Genomic DNA, 22,008 nt, shown 5'->3' on the forward strand with positions numbered 1-22,008 from the left:
GTAGTTGGGTGTTGGAGGAGAGTGTCTGCTGTAGTGGGGAAGTGTGGTTCGGGCTGTTGAAAGTAGGAGGAGGGGAGGAAAAGGAGGAGGGAAGTGTTGGTGGGAGAGCCGTGTGCATGCCAGTGCCAAAAGGGTGGGTGCCTTGGTGCAGGTTGTGGTGGCTGTTGTTGGTAGTCCGGTGTTGGAGGAGAGTGTCTGCTGTAGTGGGGAAGTGTGGTTCGGGCTGTTGAAAGTAGGAGGAGGGGAGGAAAAGGAGGAGGGAAGTGTTGGTGGGAGAGCCGTATGGATGGCAAGGGCCAAAGGGTGGGTGCCTTGGGTCAGGTTGTGGTGGCTGTTGTTGGTAGTCCGGTGTTGGAGGAGAGTGTCTGCTGTAGTGGGGAAGTGTGGTTCGGGCTGTTGAAAGTCGGAGGAGGGGAGGAAAAGGAGGAGGGAAGTGTTGGTGGGAGAGCCGTATGGATGGCAAGGGCCAAAGGGTGGGTGCCTTGGGTCAGGTTGTGGTGGTTGTTGTTGGTAGTCCGGTGTTGGAGGAGAGTGTCTGCTGTAGTGGGGAAGTGTGGTTCGGGCTGTTGAAAGTAGGAGGAGGGGAGGAAAAGGAGGAGGGAAGTGTTGGTGGGAGAGCCGTATGGATGGCAAGGGCCAAAGGGTGGGTGCCTTGGGTCAGGTTGTGGTGGCTGTTGTTGGTAGTCCGGTGTTGGAGGAGAGTGTCTGCTGTAGTGGGGAAGTGTGGTTCGGGCTGTTGAAAGTCGGAGGAGGGGAGGAAAAGGAGGAGGGAAGTGTTGGTGGGAGAGCCGTATGGATGGCAAGGGCCAAAGGGTGGGTGCCTTGGGTCAGGTTGTGGTGGCTGTTGTTGGTAGTTGGGTGTTGGAGGAGAGTGTCTGCTGTAGTGGGGAAGTGTGGTTCGGGCTGTTGAAAGTAGGAGGAGGGGAGGAAAAGGAGGAGGGAAGTGTTGGTGGGAGAGTCGTATGGATGGCAAGGGCAAAAGGGTGGGTGCCTTGGGTCAGGTTGTGGTGGCTGTTGTTGGTAGTCCGGTGTTGGAGGAGAGTGTCTGCTGTAGTGGGGAAGTGTGGTTCGGGCTGTTGAAAGTAGGAGGAGGGGAGGAAAAGGAGGAGGGAAGTGTTGGTGGGAGAGCCGTATGGATGTCAAGGGCCAAAGGGTGGGTGCCTTGGTGCAGGTTGTGGTGGCTGTTGTTGGTAGTTGGGTGTTGGAGGAGAGTGTCTGCTGTAGTGGGGAAGTGTGGTTCGGGCTGTTGAAAGTAGGAGGAGGGGAGGAAAAGGAGGAGGGAAGTGTTGGTGGGAGAGCCGTGTGCATGCCAGTGCCAAAAGGGTGGGTGCCTTGGGTCAGGTTGTGGTGGCTGTTGTTGGTAGTTGGGTGTTGGAGGAGAGTGTCTGCTGTAGTGGGGAAGTGTGGTTCGGGCTGTTGAAAGTCGGAGGAGGGGAGGAAAAGGAGGAGGGAAGTGTTGGTGGGAGAGCCGTATGGATGGCAAGGGCAAAAGGGTGGATGCCTTGGGTCAGGTTGTGGTGGCTGTTGTTGGTAGTCCGGTGTTGGAGGAGAGTGTCTGCTGTAGTGGGGAAGTGTGGTTCGGGCTGTTGAAAGTCGGAGGAGGGGAGGAAAAGGAGGAGGGAAGTGTTGGTGGGAGAGCGGTATGGATGGCAAGGGCAAAAGGGTGGGTGCCTTGGGTCAGGTTGTGGTGGCTGTTGTTGGTAGTCCGGTGTTGGAGGAGAGTGTCTGCTGTAGTGGGGAAGTGTGGTTCGGGCTGTTGAAAGTAGGAGGAGGGGAGGAAAAGGAGGAGGGAAGTGTTGGTGGGAGAGCCGTATGGATGGCAAGGGCCAAAGGGTGGGTGCCTTGGTGCAGGTTGTGGTGGCTGTTGTTGGTAGTTGGGTGTTGGAGGAGAGTGTCTGCTATAGTGGGGAGGTGTGGTCAGGGCTGTTGAAAGTAGGAGGAGGGGAGGAAAAGGATGAGGGAAGTGTTGGTGGGAGAGCCGTATGGATGGCAAGGGCCAAAGGGTGGGTGCCTTGGGTCAGGTTGTGGTGGCTGTTGTTGGTAGTTGGGTGTTGGAGGAGAGTGTCTGCTGTAGTGGGGAAGTGTGGTTCGGGCTGTTGAAAGTAGGAGGAGGGGAGGAAAAGGAGGAGGGAAGTGTTGGTGGGAGAGCCGTATGGATGGCAAGGGCCAAAGGGTGGGTGCCTTGGGTCAGGTTGTGGTGGCTGTTGTTGGTAGTCCGGTGTTGGAGGAGAGTGTCTGCTGTAGTGGGGAAGTGTGGTTCGGGCTGTTGAAAGTAGGAGGAGGGGAGGAAAAGGAGGAGGGAAGTGTTGGTGGGAGAGCCGTATGGATGGCAAGGGCAAAAGGGTGGGTGCCTTGGGTCAGGTTGTGGTGGCTGTTGTTGGTAGTTGGGTGTTGGAGGAGAGTGTCTGCTGTAGTGGGGAAGTGTGGTTCGGGCTGTTGAAAGTAGGAGGAGGGGAGGAAAAGGAGGAGGGAAGTGTTGGTGGGAGAGCCGTATGGATGGCAAGGGCAAAAGGGTGGGTGCCTTGGGTCAGGTTGTGGTGGCTGTTGTTGGTAGTCCGGTGTTGGAGGAGAGTGTCTGCTGTAGTGGGGAAGTGTGGTTCGGGCTGTTGAAAGTAGGAGGAGGGGAGGAAAAGGAGGAGGGAAGTGTTGGTGGGAGAGCCGTATGGATGGCAAGGGCCAAAGGGTGGGTGCCTTGGGTCAGGTTGTGGTGGCTGTTGTTGGTAGTTGGGTGTTGGAGGAGAGTGTCTGCTGTAGTGGGGAAGTGTGGTTCGGGCTGTTGAAAGTAGGAGGAGGGGAGGAAAAGGAGGAGGGAAGTGTTGGTGGGATAGCGGTATGGATGGCAAGGGCCAAAGGGTGGGTGCCTTGGGTCAGGTTGTGGTGGCTGTTGTTGGTAGTTGGGTGTTGGAGGAGAGTGTCTGCTGTAGTGGGGAAGTGTGGTTCGGGCTGTTGAAAGTAGGAGGAGGGGAGGAAAAGGAGGAGGGAAGTGTTGGTGGGAGAGCCGTATGGATGGCAAGGGCCAAAGGGTGGGTGCCTTGGGTCAGGTTGTGGTGGCTGTTGTTGGTAGTTGGGTGTTGGAGGAGAGTGTCTGCTGTAGTGGGGAAGTGTGGTTCGGGCTGTTGAAAGTAGGAGGAGGGGAGGAAAAGGAGGAGGGAAGTGTTGGTGGGAGAGCCGTATGGATGGCAAGGGCCAAAGGGTGGGTGCCTTGGGTCAGGTTGTGGTGGCTGTTGTTGGTAGTCCGGTGTTGGAGGAGAGTGTCTGCTGTAGTGGGGAAGTGTGGTTAGGGCTGTTGAAAGTAGGAGGAGGGGAGGAAAAGGAGGAGGGAAGTGTTGGTGGGAGAGCCGTATGGATGGCAAGGGCCAAAGGGTGGGTGCCTTGGGTCAGGTTGTGGTGGCTGTTGTTGGTAGTCCGGTGTTGGAGGAGAGTGTCTGCTGTAGTGGGGAAGTGTGGTCAGGGCTGTCAAAAACAGGAGGAGGGGAGGAAAAGGAGGAGGGAAGTGTTGGTGGGAGAGCCGTATGGATGGCAAGGGCAAAAGGGTGGGTGCCTTGGGTCAGGTTGTGGTGGCTGTTGTTGGTAGTTGGGTGTTGGAGGAGAGTGTCTGCTGTAGTGGGGAAGTGTGGTTCGGGCTGTTGAAAGTCGGAGGATGGGAGGAAAAGGAGGAGGGAAGTGTTGGTGGGAGAGCCGTGTGCATGCCAATGCCAAAAGGGTGGGTGCCTTGGGTCAGGTTGTGGTGGCTGTTGTTGGTAGTCCGGTGTTGGAGGAGAGTGTCTGCTGTAGTGGGGAAGTGTGGTTCGGGCTGTTGAAAGTAGGAGGAGGGGAGGAAAAGGAGGAGGGAAGTGTTGGTGGGAGAGCCGTGTGTATTCCAATGCCAAAAGGGTGGGTGCCTTGGTGCAGGTTGTGGTGGCTGTTGTTGGTAGTCCGGTGTTGGAGGAGAGTGTCTGCTGTAGTGGGGAAGTGTGGTTCGGGCTGTTGAAAGTAGGAGGAGGGGAGGAAAAGGAGGAGGGAAGTGTTGGTGGGAGAGCCGTATGGATGGCAAGGGCCAAAGGGTGGGTGCCTTGGGTCAGGTTGTGGTGGCTGTTGTTGGTAGTCCGGTGTTGGAGGAGAGTGTCTGCTGTAGTGGGGAAGTGTGGTCAGGGCTGTCAAAAACAGGAGGAGGGGAGGAAAAGGAGGAGGGAAGTGTTGGTGGGAGAGCCGTATGGATGGCAAGGGCCAAAGGGTGGGTGCCTTGGGTCAGGTTGTGGTGGTTGTTGTTGGTAGTCCGGTGTTGGAGGAGAGTGTCTGCTGTAGTGGGGAAGTGTGGTTCGGGCTGTTGAAAGTAGGAGGAGGGGAGGAAAAGGAGGAGGGAAGTGTTGGTGGGAGAGCCGTATGGATGCCAGTGCCAAAAGGGTGGGTGCCTTGGGTCAGGTTGTGGTGGCTGTTGTTGGTAGTCTGGTGTTGGAGGAGAGTGTCTGCTGTAGTGGGGAAGTGTGGTTCGGGCTGTTGAAAGTCGGAGGAGGGGAGGAAAAGGAGGAGGGAAGTGTTGGTGGGAGAGCCGTATGGATGGCAAGGGCCAAAGGCGGGTGCCTTGGTGCAGGTTGTGGTGGCTGTTGTTGGTGGTCCGGTGTTGGAGGAGAGTGTCTGCTGTAGTGGGGAAGTGTGGTTCGGGCTGTTGAAAGTAGGAGGAGGGGAGGAAAAGGAGGAGGGAAGTGTTGGTGGGAGAGCCGTGTGCATGCCAGTGCCAAAAGGGTGGGTGCCTTGGGTCAGGTTGTGGTGGCTGTTGTTGGTAGTCCGGTGTTGGAGGAGAGTGTCTGCTGTAGTGGGGAAGTGTGGTTCGGGCTGTTGAAAGTAGGAGGAGGGGAGGAAAAGGAGGAGGGAAGTGTTGGTGGGAGAGCCGTATGGATGGCAAGGGCCAAAGGGTGGGTGCCTTGGTGCAGGTTGTGGTGGCTGTTGTTGGTAGTTGGGTGTTGGAGGAGAGTGTCTGCTGTAGTGGGGAAGTGTGGTTCGGGCTGTTGAAAGTAGGAGGAGGGGAGGAAAAGGAGGAGGGAAGTGTTAGTGGGAGAGCCGTATGGATGGCAAGGGCCAAAGGGTGGGTGCCTTGGGTCAGGTTGTGGTGGCTGTTGTTGGTAGTCCGGTGTTGGAGGAGAGTGTCTGCTGTAGTGGGGAAGTGTGGTCAGGGCTGTCAAAAACAGGAGGAGGGGAGGAAAAGGAGGAGGGAAGTGTTGGTGGGAGAGCCGTATGGATGGCAAGGGCCAAAGGGTGGGTGCCTTGGGTCAGGTTGTGGTGGCTGTTGTTGGTAGTCCGGTGTTGGAGGAGAGTGTCTGCTGTAGTGGGGAAGTGTGGTTCGGGCTGTTGAAAGTAGGAGGAGGGGAGGAAAAGGAGGAGGGAAGTGTTGGTGGGAGAGCCGTATGGATGGCAAGGGCCAAAGGGTGGGTGCCTTGGTGCAGGTTGTGGTGGCTGTTGTTGGTAGTCCGGTGTTGGAGGAGAGTGTCTGCTGTAGTGGGGAAGTGTGGTTCGGGCTGTTGAAAGTAGGAGGAGGGGAGGAAAAGGAGGAGGGAAGTGTTGGTGGGAGAGCCGTATGGATGGCAAGGGCCAAAGGGTGGGTGCCTTGGTGCAGGTTGTGGTGGCTGTTGTTGGTGGTCCGGTGTTGGAGGAGAGTGTCTGCTGTAGTGGGGAAGTGTGGTTCGGGCTGTTGAAAGTAGGAGGATGGGAGGAAAAGGAGGAGGGAAGTGTTGGTGGGAGAGCCGTGTGCATGCCAATGTCAAAAATGTGGGTGCCTTGGGTCAGGTTGTGGTGGCTGTTGTTGGTAGTTGGGTGTTGGAGGAGAGTGTCTGCTGTAGTGGGGAAGTGTGGTTCGGGCTGTTGAAAGTAGGAGGAGGGGAGGAAAAGGAGGAGGGAAGTGTTGGTGGGAGAGCCGTATGGATGGCAAGGGCCAAAGGGTGGGTGCCTTGGTGCAGGTTGTGGTGGCTGTTGTTGGTAGTTGGGTGTTGGAGGAGAGTGTCTGCTGTAGTGGGGAAGTGTGGTTCGGGCTGTTGAAAGTAGGAGGAGGGGAGGAAAAGGAGGAGGGAAGTGTTGGTGGGAGAGTCGTATGGATGGCAAGGGCCAAAGGGTGGGTGCCTTGGGTCAGGTTGTGGTGGCTGTTGTTGGTAGTCCAGTGTTGGAGGAGAGTGTCTGCTGTAGTGGGGAAGTGTGGTTCGGGCTGTTGAAAATAGGAGGAGGGGAGGAAAAGGAGGAGGGAAGTGTTGGTGGGAGAGCCGTATGGATGTCAAGGGCCAAAGGGTGGGTGCCTTGGTGCAGGTTGTGGTGGCTGTTGTTGGTAGTTGGGTGTTGGAGGAGAGTGTCTGCTGTAGTGGGGAAGTGTGGTTCGGGCTGTTGAAAGTAGGAGGAGGGGAGGAAAAGGAGGAGGGAAGTGTTGGTGGGAGAGCCGTGTGCATGCCAGTGCCAAAAGGGTGGGTGCCTTGGGTCAGGTTGTGGTGGCTGTTGTTGGTAGTTGGGTGTTGGAGGAGAGTGTCTGCTGTAGTGGGGAAGTGTGGTTCGGGCTGTTGAAAGTAGGAGGAGGGGAGGAAAAGGAGGAGGGAAGTGTTGGTGGGAGAGCCGTATGGATGGCAAGGGCAAAAGGGTGGATGCCTTGGGTCAGGTTGTGGTGGCTGTTGTTGGTAGTCCGGTGTTGGAGGAGAGTGTCTGCTGTAGTGGGGAAGTGTGGTTCGGGCTGTTGAAAGTCGGAGGAGGGGAGGAAAAGGAGGAGGGAAGTGTTGGTGGGAGAGCCGTATGGATGGCAAGGGCCAAAGGGTGGGTGCCTTGGGTCAGGTTGTGGTGGTTGTTGTTGGTAGTCCGGTGTTGGAGGAGAGTGTCTGCTGTAGTGGGGAAGTGTGGTTCGGGCTGTTGAAAGTCGGAGGAGGGGAGGAAAAGGAGGAGGGAAGTGTTGGTGGGAGAGCCGTATGGATGGCAAGGGCCAAAGGGTGGGTGCCTTGGGTCAGGTTGTGGTGGCTGTTGTTGGTAGTTGGGTGTTGGAGGAGAGTGTCTGCTGTAGTGGGGAAGTGTGGTCAGGGCTGTTGAAAGTAGGAGGAGGGGAGGAAAAGGAGGAGGGAAGTGTTGGTGGGAGAGCCGTATGGATGGCAAGGGCAAAAGGGTGGGTGCCTTGGGTCAGGTTGTGGTGGCTGTTGTTGGTAGTCCGGTGTTGGAGGAGAGTGTCTGCTGTAGTGGGGAAGTGTGGTTCGGGCTGTTGAAAGTAGGAGGAGGGGAGGAAAAGGAGGAGGGAAGTGTTGGTGGGAGAGCCGTATGGATGGCAAGGGCAAAAGGGTGGGTGCCTTGGTGCAGGTTGTGGTGGCTGTTGTTGGTAGTCCGGTGTTGGAGGAGAGTGTCTGCTGTAGTGGGGAAGTGTGGTTCGGGCTGTTGAAAGTAGGAGGAGGGGAGGAAAAGGAGGAGGGAAGTGTTGGTGGGAGCGCCGTATGGATGGCAAGGACCAAAGGGTGGGTGCCTTGGTGCAGGTTGTGGTGGCTGTTGTTGGTACTTGGGTGTTGGAGGAGAGTGTCTGCTGTAGTGGGGAAGTGTGGTCAGGGCTGTTGAAAGTAGGAGGAGGGGAGGAAAAGGAGGAGGGAAGTGTTGGTGCGAGAGCGGTATGGATGGCAAGGGCCAAAGGGTGGGTGCCTTGGGTCAGGTTGTGGTGGCTGTTGTTGGTGGTCCGGTGTTGGAAGAGAGTGTCTGCTGTAGTGGGGAAGTGTGGTTCGGGCTGTTGAAAGTCGGAGGAGGGGAGGAAAAGGAGGAGGGAAGTGTTGGTGGGAGAGCCGTGTGCATGCCAGTGCCAAAAGGGTGGGTGCCTTGGGTCAGGTTGTGGTGGCTGTTGTTGGTAGTTGGGTGTTGGAGGAGAGTGTCTGCTGTAGTGGGGAAGTGTGGTTCGGGCTGTTGAAAGTCGGAGGAGGGGAGGAAAAGGAGGAGGGAAGTGTTGGTGGGAGAGCCGTATGGATGGCAAGGGCCAAAGGGTGGGTGCCTTGGGTCAGGTTGTGGTGGCTGTTGTTGGTAGTTGGGTGTTGGAGGAGAGTGTCTGCTGTAGTGGGGAAGTGTGGTTCGGGCTGTTGAAAGTAGGAGGATGGGAGGAAAAGGAGGAGGGAAGTGTTGGTGGGAGAGCCGTATGGATGGCAAGGGCCAAAGGGTGGGTGCCTTGGGTCAGGTTGTGGTGGCTGTTGTTGGTAGTTGGGTGTTGGAGGAGAGTGTCTGCTGTAGTGGGGAAGTGTGGTTCGGGCTGTTGAAAGTAGGAGGAGGGGAGGAAAAGGAGGAGGGAAGTGTTGGTGGGAGAGCCGTATGGATGTCAAGGGCCAAAGGGTGGGTGCCTTGGTGCAGGTTGTGGTGGCTGTTGTTGGTAGTTGGGTGTTGGAGGAGAGTGTCTGCTGTAGTGGGGAAGTGTGGTTCGGGCTGTTGAAAGTAGGAGGAGGGGAGGAAAAGGAGGAGGGAAGTGTTGGTGGGAGAGCCGTGTGCATGTCAGTGCCAAAAGGGTGGGTGCCTTGGGTCAGGTTGTGGTGGCTGTTGTTGGTAGTTGGGTGTTGGAGGAGAGTGTCTGCTGTAGTGGGGAAGTGTGGTCAGGGCTGTTGAAAGTAGGAGGAGGGGAGGAAAAGGAGGAGGGAAGTGTTGGTGGGAGAGCGGTATGGATGGCAAGGGCCAAAGGGTGGGTGCCTTGGGTCAGGTTGTGGTGGCTGTTGTTGGTGGTCCGGTGTTGGAGGAGAGTGTCTGCTGTAGTGGGGAAGTGTGGTTCGGGCTGTTGAAAGTAGGAGGAGGGGAGGAAAAGGAGGAGGGAAGTGTTGGTGGGAGAGCCGTATGGATGGCAAGGGCCAAAGGGTGGGTGCCTTGGTGCAGGTTGTGGTGGCTGTTGTTGGTAGTCCGGTGTTGGAGGAGAGTGTCTGCTGTAGTGGGGAAGTGTGGTTAGGGCTGTTGAAAGTAGGAGGAGGGGAGGAAAAGGAGGAAGGAAGTGTTGGTGGGAGAGCCGTATGGATGGCAAGGGCCAAAGGGTGGGTGCCTTGGGTCAGGTTGTGGTGGCTGTTGTTGGTAGTCCGGTGTTGGAGGAGAGTGTCTGCTGTAGTGGGGAAGTGTGGTCAGGGCTGTCAAAAACAGGAGGAGGGGAGGAAAAGGAGGAGGGAAGTGTTGGTGGGAGAGCCGTATGGATGGCAAGGGCAAAAGGGTGGGTGCCTTGGGTCAGGTTGTGGTGGCTGTTGTTGGTAGTCCGGTGTTGGAGGAGAGTGTCTGCTGTAGTGGGGAAGTGTGGTTCGGGCTGTTGAAAGTCGGAGGAGGGGAGGAAAAGGAGGAGGGAAGTGTTGGTGGGAGAGCCGTGTGCATGCCAATGCCAAAAGGGTGGGTGCCTTGGGTCAGGTTGTGGTGGCTGTTGTTGGTAGTCCGGTGTTGGAGGAGAGTGTCTGCTGTAGTGGGGAAGTGTGGTTCGGGCTGTTGAAAGTAGGAGGAGGGGAGGAAAAGGAGGAGGGAAGTGTTGGTGGGAGAGCCGTGTGTATTCCAATGCCAAAAGGGTGGGTGCCTTGGGTCAGGTTGTGGTGGCTGTTGTTGGTAGTCCGGTGTTGGAGGAGAGTGTCTGCTGTAGTGGGGAAGTGTGGTTCGGGCTGTTGAAAGTCGGAGGAGGGGAGGAAAAGGAGGAGGGAAGTGTTGGTGGGAGAGCCGTATGGATGGCAAGGGCCAAAGGGTGGGTGCCTTGGGTCAGGTTGTGGTGGCTGTTGTTGGTAGTCCGGTGTTGGAGGAGAGTGTCTGCTGTAGTGGGGAAGTGTGGTCAGGGCTGTCAAAAACAGGAGGAGGGGAGGAAAAGGAGGAGGGAAGTGTTGGTGGGAGAGCCGTATGGATGGCAAGGGCAAAAGGGTGGGTGCCTTGGGTCAGGTTGTGGTGGCTGTTGTTGGTAGTTGGGTGTTGGAGGAGAGTGTCTGCTGTAGTGGGGAAGTGTGGTTCGGGCTGTTGAAAGTAGGAGGAGGGGAGGAAAAGGAGGAGGGAAGTGTTGGTGGGAGAGCCGTATGGATGGCAAGGGCCAAAGGGTGGGTGCCTTGGGTCAGGTTGTGGTGGCTGTTGTTGGTAGTTGGGTGTTGGAGGAGAGTGTCTGCTGTAGTGGGGAAGTGTGGTTCGGGCTGTTGAAAGTAGGAGGAGGGGAGGAAAAGGAGGAGGGAAGTGTTGGTGGGAGAGCCGTATGGATGGCAAGGGCCAAAGGGTGGGTGCCTTGGTGCAGGTTGTGGTGGCTGTTGTTGGTGGTCCGGTGTTGGAGGAGAGTGTCTGCTGTAGTGGGGAAGTGTGGTTCGGGCTGTTGAAAGTAGGAGGAGGGGAGGAAAAGGAGGAGGGAAGTGTTGGTGGGAGAGCCGTGTGCATGCCAATGTCAAAAATGTGGGTGCCTTGGGTCAGGTTGTGGTGGCTGTTGTTGGTAGTTGGGTGTTGGAGGAGAGTGTCTGCTGTAGTGGGGAAGTGTGGTTCGGGCTGTTGAAAGTAGGAGGAGGGGAGGAAAAGGAGGAGGGAAGTGTTGGTGGGAGAGCCGTATGGATGGCAAGGGCCAAAGGGTGGGTGCCTTGGTGCAGGTTGTGGTGGCTGTTGTTGGTAGTTGGGTGTTGGAAGAGAGTGTCTGCTGTAGTGGGGAAGTGTGGTTCGGGCTGTTGAAAGTAGGAGGAGGGGAGGAAAAGGAGGAGGGAAGTGTTGGTGGGAGAGTCGTATGGATGGCAAGGGCCAAAGGGTGGGTGCCTTGGGTCAGGTTGTGGTGGCTGTTGTTGGTAGTCCAGTGTTGGAGGAGAGTGTCTGCTGTAGTGGGGAAGTGTGGTTCGGGCTGTTGAAAGTCGGAGGAGGGGAGGAAAAGGAGGAGGGAAGTGTTGGTGGGAGAGCCGTGTGCATGCCAATGTCAAAAATGTGGGTGCCTTGGGTCAGGTTGTGGTGGCTGTTGTTGGTAGTTGGGTGTTGGAGGAGAGTGTCTGCTGTAGTGGGGAAGTGTGGTTCGGGCTGTTGAAAGTCGGAGGAGGGGAGGAAAAGGAGGAGGGAAGTGTTGGTGGGAGAGCCGTATGGATGGCAAGGGCCAAAGGGTGGGTGCCTTGGGTCAGGTTGTGGTGGCTGTTGTTGGTAGTTGGGTGTTGGAGGAGAGTGTCTGCTGTAGTGGGGAAGTGTGGTTCGGGCTGTTGAAAGTCGGAGGAGGGGAGGAAAAGGAGGAGGGAAGTGTTGGTGGGAGAGCCGTATGGATGGCAAGGGCCAAAGGGTGGGTGCCTTGGTGCAGGTTGTGGTGGCTGTTGTTGGTAGTCCGGTGTTGGAGGAGAGTGTCTGCTGTAGTGGGGAAGTGTGGTTAGGGCTGTTGAAAGTAGGAGGAGGGGAGGAAAAGGAGGAAGGAAGTGTTGGTGGGAGAGCCGTATGGATGTCAAGGGCCAAAGGGTGGGTGCCTTGGGTCAGGTTGTGGTGGCTGTTGTTGGTAGTTGGGTGTTGGAGGAGAGTGTCTGCTGTAGTGGGGAAGTGTGGTTCGGGCTGTTGAAAGTAGGAGAATGGGAGGAAAAGGAGGAGGGAAGTGTTGGTGGGAGAGCCGTATGGATGGCAAGGGCCAAAGGGTGGGTGCCTTGGGTCAGGTTGTGGTGGCTGTTGTTGGTAGTTGGGTGTTGGAGGAGAGTGTCTGCTGTAGTGGGGAAGTGTGGTTCGGGCTGTTGAAAGTAGGAGGAGGGGAGGAAAAGGAGGAGGGAAGTGTTGGTGGGAGAGCCGTATGGATGCCAGTGCCAAAAGGGTGGGTGCCTTGGGTCAGGTTGTGGTGGCTGTTGTTGGTAGTCCGGTGTTGGAGGAGAGTGTCTGCTGTAGTGGGGAAGTGTGGTTCGGGCTGTTGAAAGTCGGAGGAGGGGAGGAAAAGGAGGAGGGAAGTGTTGGTGGGAGAGCCGTATGGATGGCAAGGGCCAAAGGGTGGGTGCCTTGGTGCAGGTTGTGGTGGCTGTTGTTGGTGGTCCGGTGTTGGAGGAGAGTGTCTGCTGTAGTGGGGAAGTGTGGTTCGGGCTGTTGAAAGTAGGAGGAGGGGAGGAAAAGGAGGAGGGAAGTGTTGGTGGGAGAGCCGTGTGCATGCCAATGTCAAAAATGTGGGTGCCTTCGGTCAGGTTGTGGTGGCTGTTGTTGGTAGTTGGGTGTTGGAGGAGAGTGTCTGCTGTAGTGGGGAAGTGTGGTTCGGGCTGTTGAAAGTAGGATGAGGGGAGGAAAAGGAGGAGGGAAGTGTTGGTGGGAGAGCCGTATGGATGGCAAGGGCCAAAGGGTGGGTGCCTTGGTGCAGGTTGTGGTGGCTGTTGTTGGTAGTTGGGTGTTGGAGGAGAGTGTCTGCTGTAGTGGGGAAGTGTGGTTCGGGCTGTTGAAAGTAGGAGGAGGGGAGGAAAAGGAGGAGGGAAGTGTTAGTGGGAGAGCCGTATGGATGGCAAGGGCCAAAGGGTGGGTGCCTTGGGTCAGGTTGTGTTGGCTGTTGTTGGTAGTCCGGTGTTGGAGGAGAGTGTCTGCTGTAGTGGGGAAGTGTGGTCAGGGCTGTCAAAAACAGGAGGAGGGGAGGAAAAGGAGGAGGGAAGTGTTGGTGGGAGAGCCGTATGGATGGCAAGGGCAAAAGGGTGGGTGCCTTGGGTCAGGTTGTGGTGGCTGTTGTTGGTAGTTGGGTGTTGGAGGAGAGTGTCTGCTGTAGTGGGGAAGTGTGGTTCGGGCTGTTGAAAGTAGGAGGAGGGGAGGAAAAGGAGGAGGGAAGTGTTGGTGGGAGAGCCGTATGGATGCCAGTGCCAAAAGGGTGGGTGCCTTGGTGCAGGTTGTGGTGGCTGTTGTTGGTAGTCCGGTGTTGGAGGAGAGTGTCTGCTGTAGTGGGGAAGTGTGGTTCGGGCTGTTGAAAGTCGGAGGAGGGGAGGAAAAGGAGGAGGGAAGTGTTGGTGGGAGAGCCGTATGGATGGCCAGGGCCAAAGGGTGGGTGCCTTGGTGCAGGTTGTGGTGGCTGTTGTTGGTGGTCCGGTGTTGGAGGAGAGTGTCTGCTGTAGTGGGGAAGTGTGGTTCGGGCTGTTGAAAGTAGGAGGAGGGGAGGAAAAGGAGGAGGGAAGTGTTGGTGGGAGAGCCGTGTGCATGCCAATGTCAAAAATGTGGGTGCCTTGGGTCAGGTTGTGGTGGCTGTTGTTGGTAGTTGGGTGTTGGAGGAGAGTGTCTGCTGTAGTGGGGAAGTGTGGTTCGGGCTGTTGAAAGTAGGAGGAGGGGAGGAAAAGGAGGAGGGAAGTGTTGGTGGGAGAGCCGTATGGATGGCAAGGGCCAAAGGGTGGGTGCCTTGGTGCAGGTTGTGGTGGCTGTTGTTGGTAGTTGGGTGTTGGAGGAGAGTGTCTGCTGTAGTGGGGAAGTGTGGTTCGGGCTGTTGAAAGTAGGAGGAGGGGAGGAAAAGGAGGAGGGAAGTGTTGGTGGGAGAGTCGTATGGATGGCAAGGGCCAAAGGGTGGGTGCCTTGGGTCAGGTTGTGGTGGCTGTTGTTGGTAGTCCAGTGTTGGAGGAGAGTGTCTGCTGTAGTGGGGAAGTGTGGTTCGGGCTGTTGAAAGTAGGAGGAGGGGAGGAAAAGGAGGAGGGAAGTGTTGGTGGGAGAGCCGTATGGATGTCAAGGGCCAAAGGGTGGGTGCCTTGGTGCAGGTTGTGGTGGCTGTTGTTGGTAGTTGGGTGTTGGAGGAGAGTGTCTGCTGTAGTGGGGAAGTGTGGTTCGGGCTGTTGAAAGTAGGAGGAGGGGAGGAAAAGGAGGAGGGAAGTGTTGGTGGGAGAGCCGTGTGCATGCCAGTGCCAAAAGGGTGGGTGCCTTGGTGCAGGTTGTGGTGGCTGTTGTTGGTAGTTGGGTGTTGGAGGAGAGTGTCTGCTGTAGTGGGGAAGTGTGGTTCGGGCTGTTGAAAGTAGGAGGAGGGGAGGAAAAGGAGGAGGGAAGTGTTGGTGGGAGAGCCGTATGGATGGCAAGGGCAAAAGGGTGGATGCCTTGGGTCAGGTTGTGGTGGCTGTTGTTGGTAGTCCGGTGTTGGAGGAGAGTGTCTGCTGTAGTGGGGAAGTGTGGTTCGGGCTGTTGAAAGTCGGAGGAGGGGAGGAAAAGGAGGAGGGAAGTGTTGGTGGGAGAGCCGTATGGATGGCAAGGGCCAAAGGGTGGGTGCCTTGGGTCAGGTTGTGGTGGTTGTTGTTGGTAGTCCAGTGTTGGAGGAGAGTGTCTGCTGTAGTGGGGAAGTGTGGTTCGGGCTGTTGAAAGTAGGAGGAGGGGAGGAAAAGGAGGAGGGAAGTGTTGGTGGGAGAGCCGTATGGATGGCAAGGGCCAAAGGGTGGGTGCCTTGGGTCAGGTTGTGGTGGCTGTTGTTGGTAGTTGGGTGTTGGAGGAGAGTGTCTGCTGTAGTGGGGAAGTGTGGTCAGGGCTGTTGAAAGTAGGAGGAGGGGAGGAAAAGGAGGAGGGAAGTGTTGGTGGGAGAGCCGTATGGATGGCAAGGGCCAAAGGGTGGGTGCCTTGGGTCAGGTTGTGGTGGCTGTTGTTGGTAGTTGGGTGTTGGAGGAGAGTGTCTGCTGTAGTGGGGAAGTGTGGTTCGGGCTGTTGAAAGTAGGAGGAGGGGAGGAAAAGGAGGAGGGAAGTGTTGGTGGGAGAGCGGTATGGATGGCAAGGGCAAAAGGGTGGGTGCCTTGGTGCAGGTTGTGGTGGCTGTTGTTGGTAGTCCGGTGTTGGAGGAGAGTGTCTGCTGTAGTGGGGAAGTGTGGTTCGGGCTGTTGAAAGTAGGAGGAGGGGAGGAAAAGGAGGAGGGAAGTGTTGGTGGGAGCGCCGTATGGATGGCAAGGGCCAAAGGGTGGGTGCCTTGGTGCAGGTTGTGGTGGCTGTTGTTGGTAGTCCGGTGTTGGAGGAGAGTGTCTGCTGTAGTGGGGAAGTGTGGTCAGGGCTGTTGAAAGTAGGAGGAGGGGAGGAAAAGGAGGAGGGAAGTGTTGGTGCGAGAGCGGTATGGATGGCAAGGGCCAAAGGGTGGGTGCCTTGGGTCAGGTTGTGGTGGCTGTTGTTGGTGGTCCGGTGTTGGAGGAGAGTGTCTGCTGTAGTGGGGAAGTGTGGTTCGGGCTGTTGAAAGTAGGAGGAGGGGAGGAAAAGGAGGAGGGAAGTGTTGGTGGGAGAGCCGTGTGCATGCCAGTGCCAAAAGGGTGGGTGCCTTGGGTCAGGTTGTGGTGGCTGTTGTTGGTAGTTGGGTGTTGGAGGAGAGTGTCTGCTGTAGTGGGGAAGTGTGGTTCGGGCTGTTGAAAGTCGGAGGAGGGGAGGAAAAGGAGGAGGGAAGTGTTGGTGGGAGAGCCGTATGGATGGCAAGGGCCAAAGGGTGGGTGCCTTGGGTCAGGTTGTGGTGGCTGTTGTTGGTAGTTGGGTGTTGGAGGAGAGTGTCTGCTGTAGTGGGGAAGTGTGGTTCGGGCTGTTGAAAGTAGGAGGATGGGAGGAAAAGGAGGAGGGAAGTGTTGGTGGGAGAGCCGTATGGATGGCAAGGGCCAAAGAGTGGGTGCCTTGGTGCAGGTTGTGGTGGCTGTTGTTGGTAGTTGGGTGTTGGAGGAGAGTGTCTGCTGTAGTGGGGAAGTGTGGTCAGGGCTGTTGAAAGTAGGAGGAGGGGAGGAAAAGGAGGAGGGAAGTGTTGGTGGGAGAGCCGTATGGATGTCAAGGGCCAAAGGGTGGGTGCCTTGGTGCAGGTTGTGGTGGCTGTTGTTGGTAGTTGGGTGTTGGAGGAGAGTGTCTGCTGTAGTGGGGAAGTGTGGTTCGGGCTGTTGAAAGTAGGAGGAGGGGAGGAAAAGGAGGAGGGAAGTGTTGGTGGGAGAGCCGTGTGCATGCCAGTGCCAAAAGGGTGGGTGCCTTGGGTCAGGTTGTGGTGGCTGTTGTTGGTAGTTGGGTGTTGGAGGAGAGTGTCTGCTGTAGTGGGGAAGTGTGGTTAGGGCTGTTGAAAGTCGGAGGAGGGGAGGAAAAGGAGGAGGGAAGTGTTGGTGGGAGAGCGGTATGGATGGCAAGGGCCAAAGGGTGGGTGCCTTGGGTCAGGTTGTGGTGGCTGTTGTTGGTGGTCCGGTGTTGGAGGAGAGTGTCTGCTGTAGTGGGGAAGTGTGGTTTGGGCTGTTGAAAGTAGGAGGAGGGGAGGAAAAGGAGGAGGGAAGTGTTGGTGGGAGAGCCGTATGGATGGCAAGGGCCAAAGGGTGGGTGCCTTGGGTCAGGTTGTGGTGGCTGTTGTTGGTAGTCCGGTGTTGGAGGAGAGTGTCTGCTGTAGTGGGGAAGTGTGGTTAGGGCTGTTGAAAGTAGGAGGAGGGGAGGAAAAGGAGGAAGGAAGTGTTGGTGGGAGAGCCGTATGGATGGCAAGGGCCAAAGGGTGGGTGCCTTGGGTCAGGTTGTGGTGGCTGTTGTTGGTAGTCCGGTGTTGGAGGAGAGTGTCTGCTGTAGTGGGGAAGTGTGGTCAGGGCTGTCAAAAACAGGAGGAGGGGAGGAAAAGGAGGAGGGAAGTGTTGGTGGGAGAGCCGTATGGATGGCAAGGGCAAAAGGGTGGGTGCCTTGGGTCAGGTTGTGGTGGCTGTTGTTGGTAGTCCGGTGTTGGAGGAGAGTGTCTGCTGTAGTGGGGAAGTGTGGTTCGGGCTGTTGAAAGTAGGAGGAGGGGAGGAAAAGGAGGAGGGAAGTGTTGGTGGGAGAGCCGTGTGCATGCCAATGCCAAAAGGGTGGGTGCCTTGGGTCAGGTTGTGGTGGCTGTTGTTGGTAGTTGGGTGTTGGAGGAGAGTGTCTGCTGTAGTGGGGAAGTGTGGTTCGGGCTGTTGAAAGTAGGAGGAGGGGAGGAAAAGGAGGAGGGAAGTGTTGGTGGGAGAGCCGTGTGTATTCCAATGCCAAAAGGGTGGGTGCCTTGGGTCAGGTTGTGGTGGCTGTTGTTGGTAGTCCGGTGTTGGAGGAGAGTGTCTGCTGTAGTGGGGAAGTGTGGTTCGGGCTGTTGAAAGTAGGAGGAGGGGAGGAAAAGGAGGAGGGAAGTGTTGGTGGGAGAGCCGTATGGATGGCAAGGGCCAAAGGGTGGGTGCCTTGGGTCAGGTTGTGGTGGCTGTTGTTGGTAGTCCGGTGTTGGAGGAGAGTGTCTGCTGTAGTGGGGAAGTGTGGTCAGGGCTGTCAAAAACAGGAGGAGGGGAGGAAAAGGAGGAGGGAAGTGTTGGTGGGAGAGCCGTATGGATGGCAAGGGCAAAAGGGTGGGTGCCTTGGGTCAGGTTGTGGTGGCTGTTGTTGGTAGTTGGGTGTTGGAGGAGAGTGTCTGCTGTAGTGGGGAAGTGTGGTTCGGGCTGTTGAAAGTAGGAGGAGGGGAGGAAAAGGAGGAGGGAAGTGTTGGTGGGAGAGCCGTATGGATGGCAAGGGCCAAAGGGTGGGTGCCTTGGTGCAGGTTGTGGTGGCTGTTGTTGGTAGTCCGGTGTTGGAGGAGAGTGTCTGCTGTAGTGGGGAAGTGTGGTTCGGGCTGTTGAAAGTCGGAAGAGGGGAGGAAAAGGAGGAGGGAAGTGTTGGTGGGAGAGCCGTATGGATGGCAAGGGCCAAAGGGTGGGTGCCTTGGTGCAGGTTGTGGTGGCTGTTGTTGGTGGTCCGGTGTTGGAGGAGAGTGTCTGCTGTAGTGGGGAAGTGTGGTCAGGGCTGTTGAAAGTAGGAGGAGGGGAGGAAAAGGAGGAGGGAAGTGTTGGTGGGAGAGCCGTGTGCATGCCAATGTCAAAAATGTGGGTGCCTTGGGTCAGGTTGTGGTGGCTGTTGTTGGTAGTTGGGTGTTGGAGGAGAGTGTCTGCTGTAGTGGGGAAGTGTGGTTCGGGCTGTTGAAAGTAGGAGGAGGGGAGGAAAAGGAGGAGGGAAGTGTTGGTGGGAAAGCCGTATGGATGGCAAGGGCCAAAGGGTGGGTGCCTTGGTGCAGGTTGTGGTGGCTGTTGTTGGTAGTTGGGTGTTGGAGGAGAGTGTCTGCTGTAGTGGGGAAGTGTGGTTCGGGCTGTTGAAAGTAGGAGGAGGGGAGGAAAAGGAGGAGGGAAGTGTTCGTGGGAGAGCTGTGTGCATGCCAGTGCCAAAAGGGGGGGGTGCCTAGGTGCAGGTTGTGGTGGCTGTTGTTGGTAGTCCGGTGTTGGAGGAGAGTGTCTGCTGTAGTGGGGAAGTGTGGTTCGGGCTGTTGAAAGTCGGAGGAGGGGAGGAAAAGGAGGAGGGAAGTGTTGGTGGGAGAGCCGTATGGATGGCAAGGGCAAAAGGGTGGGTGCCTTGGGTCAGGTTGTGGTGGCTGTTGTTGGTAGTTGGGTGTTGGAGGAGAGTGTCTGCTGTAGTGGGGAAGTGTGGTTCGGGCTGTTGAAAGTAGGAGGAGGGGAGGAAAAGGAGGAGGGAAGTGTTGGTGGGAGAGCCGTATGGATGGCAAGGGCCAAAGGGTGGGTGCCTTGGGTCAGGTTGTGGTGGCTGTTGTTGGTAGTCCAGTGTTGGAGGAGAGTGTCTGCTGTAGTGGGGAAGTGTGGTTCGGGCTGTTGAAAGTAGGAGGAGGGGAGGAAAAGGAGGAGGGAAGTGTTGGTGGGAGAGCCGTATGGATGTCAAGGGCCAAAGGGTGGGTGCCTTGGGTCAGGTTGTGGTGGCTGTTGTTGGTAGTTGGGTGTTGGAGGAGAGTGTCTGCTGTAGTGGGGAAGTGTGGTTCGGGCTGTTGAAAGTCGGAGGAGGGGAGGAAAAGGAGGAGGGAAGTGTTGGTGGGAGAGCCGTATGGATGGCAAGGGCCAAAGGGTGGGTGCCTTGGGTCAGGTTGTGGTGGTTGTTGTTGGTAGTCCAGTGTTGGAGGAGAGTGTCTGCTGTAGTGGGGAAGTGTGGTCAGGGCTGTTGAAAGTCGGAGGAGGGGAGGAAAAGGAGGAGGGAAGTGTTGGTGGGAGAGCCGTATGGATGGCAAGGGCCAAAGGGTGGGTGCCTTGGGTCAGGTTGTGGTGGCTGTTGTTGGTAGTCCGGTGTTGGAGGAGAGTGTCTGCTGTAGTGGGGAAGTGTGGTTCGGGCTGTTGAAAGTAGGAGGAGGGGAGGAAAAGGAGGAGGGAAGTGTTGGTGGGAGAGCCGTATGGATGGCAAGGGCCAAAGGGTGGGTGCCTTGGGTCAGGTTGTGGTGGCTGTTGTTGGTGGTCCGGTGTTGGAGGAGAGTGTCTGCTGTAGTGGGGAAGTGTGGTTCGGGCTGTTGAAAGTAGGAGGAGGGGAGGAAAAGGATGAGGGAAGTGTTGGTGGGAGAGCCGTATGGATGGCAAGGGCCAAAGGGTGGGTGCCTTGGGTCAGGTTGTGGTGGCTGTTGTTGGTAGTTGGGTGTTGGAGGAGAGTGTCTGCTGTAGTGGGGAAGTGTGGTCAGGGCTGTTGAAAGTAGGAGGAGGGGAGGAAAAGGAGGAGGGAAGTGTTGGTGGGAGAGCCGTATGGATGGCAAGGGCAAAAGGGTGGGTGCCTTGGTGCAGGTTGTGGTGGCTGTTGTTGGTAGTCCGGTGTTGGAGGAGAGTGTCTGCTGTAGTGGGGAAGTGTGGTTCGGGCTGTTGAAAGTAGGAGGAGGGGAGGAAAAGGAGGAGGGAAGTGTTGGTGGGAGAGCCGTATGGATGTCAAGGGCCAAAGGGTGGGTGCCTTGGGTCAGGTTGTGGTGGCTGTTGTTGGTAGTCCGGTGTTGGAGGAGAGTGTCTGCTGTAGTGGGGAAGTGTGGTTCGGGCTGTTGAAAGTAGGAGGAGGGGAGGAAAAGGAGGAGGGAAGTGTTGGTGGGAGCGCCGTATGGATGGCAAGGGCCAAAGGGTGGGTGCCTTGGTGCAGGTTGTGGTGGCTGTTGTTGGTAGTCCGGTGTTGGAGGAGAGTGTCTGCTGTAGTGGGGAAGTGTGGTCAGGGCTGTTGAAAGTAGGAGGAGGGGAGGAAAAGGAGGAGGGAAGTGTTGGTGCGAGAGCGGTATGGATGGCAAGGGCCAAAGGGTGGGTGCCTTGGGTCAGGTTGTGGTGGCTGTTGTTGGTGGTCCGGTGTTGGAGGAGAGTGTCTGCTGTAGTGGGGAAGTGTGGTTCGGGCTGTTGAAAGTAGGAGGAGGGGAGGAAAAGGAGGAGGGAAGTGTTGGTGGGAGAGCCGTGTGCATGCCAGTGCCAAAAGGGTGGGTGCCTTGGGTCAGGTTGTGGTGGCTGTTGTTGGTAGTTGGGTGTTGGAGGAGAGTGTCTGCTGTAGTGGGGAAGTGTGGTTCGGGCTGTTGAAAGTCGGAGGAGGGGAGGAAAAGGAGGAGGGAAGTGTTGGTGGGAGAGCCGTATGGATGGCAAGGGCCAAAGGGTGGGTGCCTTGGGTCAGGTTGTGGTGGCTGTTGTTGGTAGTTGGGTGTTGGAGGAGAGTGTCTGCTGTAGTGGGGAAGTGTGGTTCGGGCTGTTGAAAGTAGGAGGATGGGAGGAAAAGGAGGAGGGAAGTGTTGGTGGGAGAGCCGTATGGATGGCAAGGGCCAAAGGGTGGGTGCCTTGGTGCAGGTTGTGGTGGCTGTTGTTGGTAGTTGGGTGTTGGAGGAGAGTGTCTGCTGTAGTGGGGAAGTGTGGTCAGGGCTGTTGAAAGTAGGAGGAGGGGAGGAAAAGGAGGAGGGAAGTGTTGGTGGGAGAGCCGTATGGATGTCAAGGGCCAAAGGGTGGGTGCCTTGGTGCAGGTTGTGGTGGCTGTTGTTGGTAGTTGGGTGTTGGAGGAGAGTGTCTGCTGTAGTGGGGAAGTGTGGTTCGGGCTGTTGAAAGTAGGAGGAGGGGAGGAAAAGGAGGAGGGAAGTGTTGGTGGGAGAGCCGTGTGCATGCCAGTGCCAAAAGGGTGGGTGCCTTGGGTCAGGTTGTGGTGGCTGTTGTTGGTAGTTGGGTGTTGGAGGAGAGTGTCTGCTGTAGTGGGGAAGTGTGGTTAGGGCTGTTGAAAGTCGGAGGAGGGGAGGAAAAGGAGGAGGGAAGTGTTGGTGGGAGAGCCGTATGGATGGCAAGGGCCAAAGGGTGGGTGCCTTGGGTCAGGTTGTGGTGGCTGTTGTTGGTGGTCCGGTGTTGGAGGAGAGTGTCTGCTGTAGTGGGGAAGTGTGGTTTGGGCTGTTGAAAGTAGGAGGAGGGGAGGAAAAGGAGGAGGGAAGTGTTGGTGGGAGAGCCGTATGGATGGCAAGGGCAAAAGGGTGGGTGCCTTGGTGCAGGTTGTGGTGGCTGTTGTTGGTAGTCCGGTGTTGGAGGAGAGTGTCTGCTGTAGTGGGGAAGTGTGGTTAGGGCTGTTGAAAGTAGGAGGAGGGGAGGAAAAGGAGGAAGGAAGTGTTGGTGGGAGAGCCGTATGGATGGCAAGGGCCAAAGGGTGGGTGCCTTGGGTCAGGTTGTGGTGGCTGTTGTTGGTAGTCCGGTGTTGGAGGAGAGTGTCTGCTGTAGTGGGGAAGTGTGGTTCGGGCTGTTGAAAGTCGGAGGAGGGGAGGAAAAGGAGGAGGGAAGTGTTGGTGGGAGAGCCGTGTGGATGGCAAGGGCCAAAGGGTGGGTGCCTTGGGTCAGGTTGTGGTGGCTGTTGTTGGTAGTTGGGTGTTGGAGGAGAGTGTCTGCTGTAGTGGGGAAGTGTGGTTCGGGCTGTTGAAAATAGGAGGAGGGGAGGAAAAGGAGGAGGGAAGTGTTGGTGGGAGAGCCGTATGGATGGCAAGGGCCAAAGGGTGGGTGCCTTGGTGCAGGTTGTGGTGGCTGTTGTTGGTGGTCCGGTGTTGGAGGAGAGTGTCTGCTGTAGTGGGGAAGTGTGGTCAGGGCTGTTGAAAGTAGGAGGAGGGGAGGAAAAGGAGGAGGGAAGTGTTGGTGGGAGAGCCGTGTGCATGCCAATGTCAAAAATGTGGGTGCCTTGGGTCAGGTTGTGGTGGCTGTTGTTGGTAGTTGGGTGTTGGAGGAGAGTGTCTGCTGTAGTGGGGAAGTGTGGTTCGGGCGGTTGAAAGTAGGAGGAGGGGAGGAAAAGGAGGAGGGAAGTGTTGGTGGGAGAGCCGTATGGATGGCAAGGGCCAAAGGTTGGGTGCCTTGGTGCAGGTTGTGGTGGCTGTTGTTGGTAGTTGGGTGTTGGAGGAGAGTGTCTGCTGTAGTGGGGAAGTGTGGTTCGGGCTGTTGAAAGTAGGAGGAGGGGAGG

This window comes from Struthio camelus, chromosome 17 (assembly GCF_040807025.1).
Source record: "Struthio camelus isolate bStrCam1 chromosome 17, bStrCam1.hap1, whole genome shotgun sequence".
NCBI lineage: Eukaryota > Metazoa > Chordata > Aves > Struthioniformes > Struthionidae > Struthio > Struthio camelus.